Genomic DNA, 10000 nt, shown 5'->3' on the forward strand with positions numbered 1-10000 from the left:
ACTAGATGTATATATAACTACCTACGTGAACTTTTAAATAAGCAAAACAAATAATCAAATAGGTCAATTCAGAAAATAAATTCAAGAAAATAGGTATTACGTAATCCATCTCTGCTCACCAGACTTCTAATGACGCTGTTAGATTGAGATTGATTACTTTTTGATTGCCTTTGATGGTGACAATGATGGGGAGAGGTATAGTGATAGTTATGGTGATAAGGATGGTGATATCGGAAACTTGATACTTGGGGTGATGTTGATAGTGAGTCTTCCCTCGTTTATGTTCTGCTGTTGGATGCAGTTACGGTCTAGTGTTGGTGGGGATGATAGTTACATATTATGATGGTACTTTCCATAAACGACGGTGATGATGATAGTGGTGATGGTGGTGATGATTTTGTTGTTGTTGTTGTTGTTGTTGATGATGATAGTGATGACGTTGATGATGATGATGACGATGATAACGATGATGATGACAATGATGATGATGATGACGACGACTATGACAATGATGATGACGACGACTATGATGATGACGACGACGACATTGACATCGACGATGATGATGACGCCGCCGATAATGATAAAATGAAGAACAACGACAAGAACAACAACAACAATAATAATACGAGTTAAAAAAAAAGTCCTCATAACTATAACAAAATTGAATCTGCCATAGTCTTCCACATCAACCACGTTCTCATGCTCAGGTAGCTTGCTAGCTACTTCAGCATTGTGGTTCTGGCTGGCTGGATTTACTGTCCACTTGGCGATTATTCAGCTCAAAACGTTATCACACTGGGAAATTTTTCCTCCAATTAATTGGAGCAGATTTGCAACCGGCAGCTCTCAGGAAGGAATCTGATTATATGCTGGAGGAAAATCATTTTCCTCCAGCACATCAATTAACATTCTATGTCAACTGTTGAGAAAACAAAATAGTTTGCCTGAGAGTGATTCTACTGTTGGGAAAATTTTGGAGGTGGGCGGTACTACCTCCGACTAATCGGAGGTTGGAGGAAAAATAGCCCAGTGTGATAAGGCCCTCAGAGAGGACATCCACGGGTCCTCAGCTTTAGGGCACAACAGCCTCTGTTCTTGATTTGTCTCCGTTGACGCCAAGCGATTTCATTCGGTTTTGAAGCTTCTGTGACTTGAAGGATCGTTAGCTGCATTAGGGTCCAGTCACACCAAGCTTACGACCTGTTTGCGACCACCAGCGACCTGCAGGTGGTCGCCGACCAGTTGCAGGTAGTCTTTGGAAGTCACTGGTAGTCGGTAATAAGATAGATAAACAGATAGATCGATAGATAGATATATTACAACAGACACTGAATAGTCCCCAGTACATAGATTTTCATCTTATCGACCACATTAACTAAGTTCCTTGCATAGGTTTTGTGTCGCCGACCGGTCGCCGACCGATCGCCGATCGAAGGTGGTCGGAAACGGGTCTTCACATAGGCGACCCCTACAGGATCTCTCGCTGCGCAGTCGGCTTCGACTCTTCTTCCCCCAACTTTTTATCCACGTGACTAGAGCTAACAGCCGGCGAGTCTTCCCCCTCCTCCTCTCTCCCTTCCTCCTCTTTTTCCTCCCTCTCCCCCTCCTCCTCCTTTTCCCCTTCCTTTTACTTTTTATTCGTATCCTTTTGTTTCTCCTCTTTTTCCTCATTTTCCTCCTCCCACTTCTCATTATCTTTATATCGTCCTCCTCCTCCTCCTCCTCCTCTCTTTCTCCTTCCTCCTCGTTTTCTTCCATCTCCTCCTCCTCCTCCTTTTCCTCTTTCTTTTCCTTTTCATTCTTATCCTCTTGCTTTTCATCTATTTCCTCATCTTTCTCCTCCCACTTCTTCTCTTTATCGTCTTCCTCCTCTTTTTCCTCCTCCTCCTCCTCCCATTTCTCCTCCTCCTCCTGTCTATGTTTTCCTTTGCTCCTCCTCTTATTCTGCCTCCTCTTTTTCTACTTTCTCCTCTACTTCATTTTCCTCTTTCTCCTGATCTTCCTCCTCTTCTTCCATCCTCCATCTCTACTTCTTTCTTTTCCACCCCTCTTACTCCTCCACAGCCTCCACCTCTTGATCCTTCTCCTCCTCCTCCTCTTCCTCCATTTCCTCCTCCTCCTCCTCCTCTACCTTTTTCTTTTTTTCCCTCTTCCTCTTCTCTTACCCACCGCAGCCCCCACTTCTTCCTCCTTTTCCTTACCCTCTTCCTCCACCTCCTCTTCATTTCCCTCCTAATCTTCTTTCTCTTCCTCATCCTATTCCTCATTCTCTTCCTCCTCCTCCTCCTCCTCCATCTCCACATTTTTTCCCTTCATTTCTTCCTCTTTGTCCTTCTCCCTGACCTCCTCCTTCTCCTCCTTCACTTGTCCTATTCCTCTTCCTTCTCCCATTCCTCCTCCTCCTCCTTCACCTCCTCCTCCTCCTCCTTCACTTGTTTGTCTTCTTCTTCCTTCGCACTTTCCTCCTCCAGCCCTTACTAGTCCTCTTCCTCTTCCTTCTCCCCGTTCTCCTCCACTTTCTCTTCCTTCTCTTCCTCCTCCACATCTTTTTCCTGCCATTCCTCCTCTTTGTTCTCCTCAATAACCTCCTCCTCCTCCTCCCTCACTCGTTTGTCCTCCCCCTCTTCCATCGCACTTTCCTCCTTCACCCCTTACTTGTCCTCTTCATCTTCCCTCTCCCTTCCCTCCTCTACCACGACAATTAGGATTTTGTTAGAGTAAAAACGACTTCGGTTACAATATTATATTTTGCAAATCTCTAGATATCAAATTATCATTTTATCATATATAGTAAAACTGAATGATGAACTAAGAGATTGTAAAATTAATCGAATGTTAGATATACTGTTGAAATGTTCTTAGAGAAGTCTAGGTTTGTGTAAGCGAAGTCATATTCTAGTTGGAGGTTGGAGGTAGGATGTCGGAGGAAAAATAGCCCAGTGTGATAGCCTCTTAAGATGCTGCGGTTTTTTCAGCCCGACCTGTGTCCACGTGAACACACCTCTCTTAGACAAAAAGAGCTCTTCCTTTGTACCAGAATCACACCCTGTATACTCTCTTCATGAATTGAGAGCTTTCTTACATTGTACATCGTCCCGTTCCTCTTTATCTCAGACGCTCTCTTTTGAAAAGTCCCTCTTCTAAGTCTTAATGAGTGACTACCGCCATACGGACGACGCATCCCCGTTTTCTTTAGACAAAAGGAAAAAAATGGAACCTGGTTTCCATTCTTCTCGACCCCTTAGTAAAGCCGACAATGAGGTCACCGCCCTGGGGACGGAACGGCCAACAAGAGGAGATTCTATGTACAGAAGACGAACCCACTCTTCCTCCTCCTCCTCCTCCTCCTCCTCCTCCTCCTCCTTCCCCGCCACCTCAGATCTATTGACACTTGAATTCCGGAAATGTGTGTACAGTTACATAATTGCAACATCTGTTTCGGCCTCGGTAGTCCACGTGTGAACTGTACATACACACACACACACACACAATATATATATATATATATATATATATATATATATATATATATACCTAGAATTTTTTCCACCTTACAAGGGAGGTAGCCAAAATCAAAGGCATAAATCCACTCCCACCCATTTCACTCCACACACTCCACTCCCGTTCACCACCCCTCCCTCCCTCCCTCCTTTCTCGGCTTCTCCAGGATATATATATATATATATATATATATATATATATATATATACATACATACATGCGCGCGCACCCGTGTATATATCCATACAGTTTCTCTCATTACCAGCGTCAGTGCAATTCGTATATTCAGTGGCCGTTTTACTGACCCACTCCCAAATTTGAAGTTATAAAATATTCCTCCATTTTGCAGCCGCTGTCGCTTTTTTCTCGTCCTCATAATTAACTTTCGAGCCTGAGGACCCACTGTTGCGTTGGCCTTTTTCCCCCCGCGGACACATTTGTTTAGGCAAACAGGAGATGAGAGATCAGGTCAAACGGGGTCGAATAAGTTGTTGGTGGTTTGCTAGTTAGCCCGGCCCTCGCTCGCCTCCCTTTCCTCCTTCTCCTCCTCCTCTTCCTCCTCCTTCCTCTTCGTGGGTTCTCGAGCATCGCAAAAGGGTAATTTATGTTTATTGACATCTACAGGACTTTCTCAAGATGAATAAGATTGTCTGATGTTAACTGGAATGAAATATGTTATGGGAGTCATCCATACACGCACGCACACACAAACACACACTCACACACACACACACACACACACACACACACACACACACACACACACTTGCATTTCTGTCTGTATTCCTATATACAAGTATTCAAGTGGATATACATATTTGCTTATGCATACACGAGTATGCTTTTGTGTTCCTGCCTGTCTCGGCTCGACTCCCGCGCGATATTATGCACGGGAGCGGGCGTCCGTCATTCGCGTGTCTGCTTATGCGGCAGATTCCTATTCATTTACGCTGTCTTTTTAGGCGACAGATTCCCGGACCCGTTCCTTCCTTCCTTCCTTCCTTTCTTACGGCCGGACTCGCCTCTCTCTCTCTCTCTCTCTCTCTCTCTCTCTCTCTCTCTCTCTCTCTCCTCTACCGTTCTCCTCCTCCTTCACCTCCTTCTCTTCCCTTCCCATCTCTACCTCCTTACGGCCAGCCTCGTCTCTCTCTCTCTTTCCTCTACCTTTCTTCTCCTCCTCCTCCTCCTCCTTCACCTTCTCATCCTCCTCCTCCTCTTCCTTCACCTTCTCCTCCTCCTCCTCCTTCACCTCTTCATCCTCCCACTCCTCTTCCTTTACCTTCTCCTCCTCCTCCTCTTCCTTCAACTCCTTCTCTTCCCTTCCCATCTCTTCTTCCTTACGGCCTAGCCTCTCTCCTCTACCTTTCATCTCCTCCTCCTCCTCCTCCTTCACCTCCTCCTTTCTTTCCCTTGCCCCTCCTTCCCTACCCCTTCCCTCACCTTCCTATCTATTCTATCCCTTCTCCCTCTTCTCCTCTCTCTTCCCCCTCCTCCTCCTCACTCTCTCCTTCTCTCCCCCACTACCACTCTTTCCGATGCTTTCCTCCCCTCCTCGACTTCCTCCTCCTCCTTCTTCTTCTCACTCCTCTCCTCCCCCTCTCCTCCCCTTTCCCATTACTACTCCCATACTCATTCGCTGTCCCCCCTCCTCCAATTCATCCTCCTCCTCCTCCTCCTCCTTCCCTTCTTCTTCCTCTTTCTTTTATCTTTCTTCTTCTTGTTCTCCTCCTCCTCCTCCTCCATTTCCCTTTATCCTCTTATATATTCTTCTTTTTTCTTTTCCTTCTTCTTCTTCTTCTTCTTCCTTATCTTATTGTTGTTGTTCTTCTTCTTCTTCCTTATCTTGTTGTTGTTTTGTTGTTGTTCTTCTTCTTCCTCTTCTTCTTCTTTTGTATCTTTTTCTTCTTCTTTTGTATCTTCTTCTTCCTCTTCTTTTGTATCTTCTTCTTTTTCTTCTTCTTTTTCTTTTTCTTTTTTTCTTCGTCTTCTTTTTTCTTCCTTATCGTGTTGTTGTTGTTGTTCTTCTTCTTCTTGTTCTTTTTTCTTTCATATCTTGTTGTTGTTCTTCTTCTTCTTTTTCTTCCTCTTCTTCTTCTTCTTCTTCTTCTTCTTCTTCTTCTTCCTTCCACGCGGATTCTCTCGTGGGTGTTTTCGACTCTCATGTTTTGCATTCGATTCAGAACGAAAGATTTTTCCAAAAAAAATTTCTCGTCGGTCTTTTCGTCCTCGTTGTCTTCTTCTTCTTCCTTCTTCTTCCCCGTGAATTCACTCCTCTCTGGGAGGGTGGGCGACTTTTGAGTTGTACATTTGATACAAAACGAAAAATGAAAATTCTCGGTTTTGCTCAAAAACATTCCCTGTGATAAATGGTCTAATCTAATCCTTGTATATCTATTTCCATCTTTTCACGTTTTTTTGGTGGTGTTTTGAATTAAACATTCAAATTAGTATGAATAGATATTGTGGACTATTTTTTTTTTTCTAAATAGTTTCTAAATATTCCTACGTGTATAAATGGTGGTCTGTTACATCTCCATTTCAGAAATTCTCTCGGTTTTCGTAAACTTTATTTTATTCATAAAAAAGAAAAAAAGAAAAATGCCATCCCTACTTTTCCCTTAAAAAAAAAAAAAAAAAAAAATATTAATAATGAAATAAAAATAAAATAAAATAAAATAAAATAGATAAGATAAAATAAAATAAATGAAATAAAATAGAACAAAATAAATAAATAAATTGAATAAATAAAATAGATAAATAAATAAATAAAATAAAACAAAAATAAATAAATAAATAAGAAAATAAAATAAAACAAAATAAAATAGAATGAAATAAAATAAAGAAACAAATAAATGAATAAATAAGATAAAATAAATAAAACAATAAAATAAAACAATAGAATAAAACAAAACAAGATCAAATAAAATGAAAAAAAACAAGAAATCTTTACATTTCCCACAAACTTTTTTTCTAAACATTCTACACATAAAATATTCTGACTCGTGAATTTGGCTTTGTGAGTGTGCAAACGGTTCATAATACATGCGATGGAGTCTTTGATCTTATTGGTGACGTTTTGCTTGTTCTTGCTGTGCGTATGTATGTGCTTGTGTGTGTGTGTTTGTGTGTATGTGCTTGTGTGTGTGTGCTTGTGTGTGTGCTTGTGTGTGTGTTTGTGTGTGTGTGTTTGTGTGTTTGTATGTATGTGCGTGGACGTAATACATGGACGGTCTAGTGACCACTGTGTGTCACGTCAGTTGGAAGATTATTGTATAACTTCCCACGAAAACAAAACAAAATATAAAAGGAAAAGAAAGCGAAGTATAAGTAAAAAAAAAAAAAAAAAAAAATTGAGATATTTAGCAAAACAACGAAAAAGACCAGTGAAACAAAATAATAATGATAATAATAATAATAATAATAAAAAGGAAATATTATAGTAAGGAGTGTACGCCAGGAGACACTTAACTCTTCATGCAACTATTGTAAATGACACACACACACACACACACACACACACACACACACACACACACACACACTGTGGCGCGTTGGTTTCGACTACGCTATGTAAGACATTAGGCAGCTAAGCGGCTCCTTGCCAAAGCTCATTATTGATTAAATTTTACAGTTTATAAGTTAATATCCTGCTAAACGAGGTTAAGAGTATCATAGTTACCTCCTTCGGTACTATGCCACACTTTATTCTGGCTTAAGCCAGATGATTTCGTTCAGCTCAGGAGTGGGTGTAGTTTCTATAGCGTCGAAACATATATGAAAAGGAACATTTTCGAACGAAAATGAACTTGTATGTGTACATTCATTCATCATGACACGTATTCACGAAAACCTTTTGTTTCAAATTACTCATTAATCCTGCGCTTCTTAAATTGAATCTGCCTGAACGAAATTAATGATACATTTAGCAACAAACTTCAGCAAGAGTTTCTTCACCCGTCGAGCAATTCATGCAATTAATTCGCCCTTCTCCCCCCGCGCGCTCTTTCTATGCAGTTTATTTTGGTCCTGTCTATCGTGGAAGCGGCTGGCGGGGCAAGAAGAAACGATGCAGCTCTTCCTCCTCCTCCTTTCTTCCTCCTCCTCCTCCTACTTCTCCTCCTCCTCCCCCTGCGCCTTCTCCTTTTTTTCCTTAGTTTTCCTCTCTTTTCTTCTGCCTGTATTCCTCTCTCGCTTTCTCTTTCTCATCCTCTTCCTCCTCCTCCTCCTCCGCTTTCTTTTTTCTTTTGCTTTCCTCTCTTTTCTCCTGACTTTATTCCTACTCTCTCGCTTCCTCCTCCTGCTCCTCCTCCTCCTCCTCCTCCTCCTTTTTTCCTTAGCTTTCCTCTCTTTTTTCTCCCTTTACTCTTCTTCTCTCACTTCTTCTTCCTCTTCCTTTGCTCTCCCCTATTCTTCGTCTTCGTCCACGTTTTCTCTTTCGGTTCCTATTTTTCCCCTTCGCTTTCCTCTCTTTCTCTCTTTTCTTCTTCCTCTCTCTCTTCCTCATCCTTTTTTTCCTCTTCTTCCTATTCCTTTGTTCACACCTATTCTTCATCTTTGTTCACAATTTCTCCTTTATCTTCTTTTTCTTTTTCACGTCACCCTCGTCTTTATCTTTCCCTATCTACCTCATCCATCTTCTTTTACTCTTCCTATCAACCTCATCCATCTTCTTTAACATTTCCTATCTACCTCATCCATCTTCTTTAACCTTTCCTATCTACCTCACCCATCTTCTTTAACCTTTCCTATCTACCTCATCCATCTTCTTTAACCTTTCCTATCTACCTCATCCATCTTCTTTAACCTTTCCTATCTACCTCATCCATCTTCTTTAACCTTTCCTATCTACCTCATCCATCTTCTTTAACCTTTCCTATCTACCTCATCCATCTTCTTTAACCTTTCCTATCTACCTCATCCATCTTCTTCAACCTTTCCTATCTACCTCATCCATCTTCTTTAACCTTTCCTATCTACCTCATCCATCTTTTTTAACCTTTCCTATCTACCTCATCCATCTTCTTTAACCTTTCCTATCTACCTCATCCATCTTTTTTAACCTTTCCTATCTACCTCATCCATCTTCTTTAACCTTTCCTATCTACCTCATCCATCTTTTTTAACCTTTCCTATCTACCTCATCCATCTTTAACCTTTCCTATCTACCTCATCCATCTTCTTTAACCTTTCCTATCTACCTCATCCATCTTCTTTAACCTTTCCTATCTACCTCATCCATCTTTAACCTTTCCTATCTACCTCATCCATCTTCTTTAACCTTTCCTATCTACCTCATCCATCTTCTTCAACTTTTCCTATCTACCTCATCCATCTTCTTTAACCTTTCCTATCTACCTCATCCATCTTTAACCTTTCCTATCTACCTCATCAATCTTCTTTAACCTTTCCTATCTACCTCATCCATCTTCTTTAACCTTTCCTATCTACCTCATCCATCTTCTTTTACTCTTCCTATCTACCTCATCCATCTTCTTTAACCTTTCCTATCTACCTCATCCATCTTCTTTAACCTTTCCTATCGACCTCATCCATCTTCTTTTACTCTTCCTATCTACATCATCCATCTTCTTTTACTCTTCCTATCTACCTCATCTATCTTCTTTAACCTCTACTATCTACCTCATCCATTTTCTTTTACTCTTCCTATCTACCTCATCCATCTTCTTTTACTCTTCCTATCTACCTCATCCATCTTCTTTAACCTTTCCTATCTACCTCATCCATCTTCTTTAACCTTTCCTATCTACCTCATCCATCTTCTTTAACTTTTCCTATCTACCTCATCCATCTTCTTTAACCTTTCCTATCTACCTCATCCATCTTCTTTAACCTTTCCTATCTACCTCATCCATCTTCTTTAATCTCTCCTATCTACCTCATCCATCTTCTTTAACCTCTCCTATCTACCTCATCCATCTTCTTTAACCTTTCCTATATACCTCATCCATCTTCTTTTACTCTTCCTATCTACCTCGTCCATCTTCTTCCGCTTTCTCCTCCTCCTCCTTCCTCTTGGCGTCAAAGAGCCTTCCAGGACACCTTTTCTGGTGTCTGGAGTGTCGTCGACGTTTCCCACGATCTGTTGTTACTTTGGGGACTTCTCCGTCACAGGACAGGAGACGGCGACCTCATCCGGGGATCTGTTGTACTCTTCAACACTGACTCCCTTTGTCTCTTCGCGTTAGTAGGCTCGCGCATCTTCTTTAACCTCTGACAACTACCTGAACTCATGGTGGTTCTTTTACTCTTCCTATCTACCTCATCCAATTATCTTTTAACAGAAAACGTTTTCTGTTGCATATCAACGAAAGAAAATGAAGGTTGCATGCATTACTTACATGTAATGGAATTGAAAAAAAAAAATACCATCCTTCTTTAACCCATTCCTAACACCTCGTCAGCTTCTTTAACCTTTCCTAGATCTACCAAAAACCGGTTAACCTCGCGCCCTCATCTATCTTCTAATCATCTGATC

The 10000-nt window shown here is 41.2% G+C and overlaps 1 protein-coding gene across 1 annotated transcript in view; it reads left to right on the forward strand.

The window, feature by feature from the left end:
• The window catches only part of LOC143017752 (uncharacterized), a 288618-nt gene that overhangs the window by 255830 nt on the left and 22788 nt on the right, over positions 1-10000 (forward strand). The window lies entirely within an intron of this gene.

The sequence above is a fragment of the Oratosquilla oratoria genome, chromosome 33 (genome assembly GCF_046742065.1).
Source record: "Oratosquilla oratoria isolate Oo_2021 chromosome 33, ASM4674206v1, whole genome shotgun sequence".
NCBI classification, from domain to species: domain Eukaryota; kingdom Metazoa; phylum Arthropoda; class Malacostraca; order Stomatopoda; family Squillidae; genus Oratosquilla; species Oratosquilla oratoria.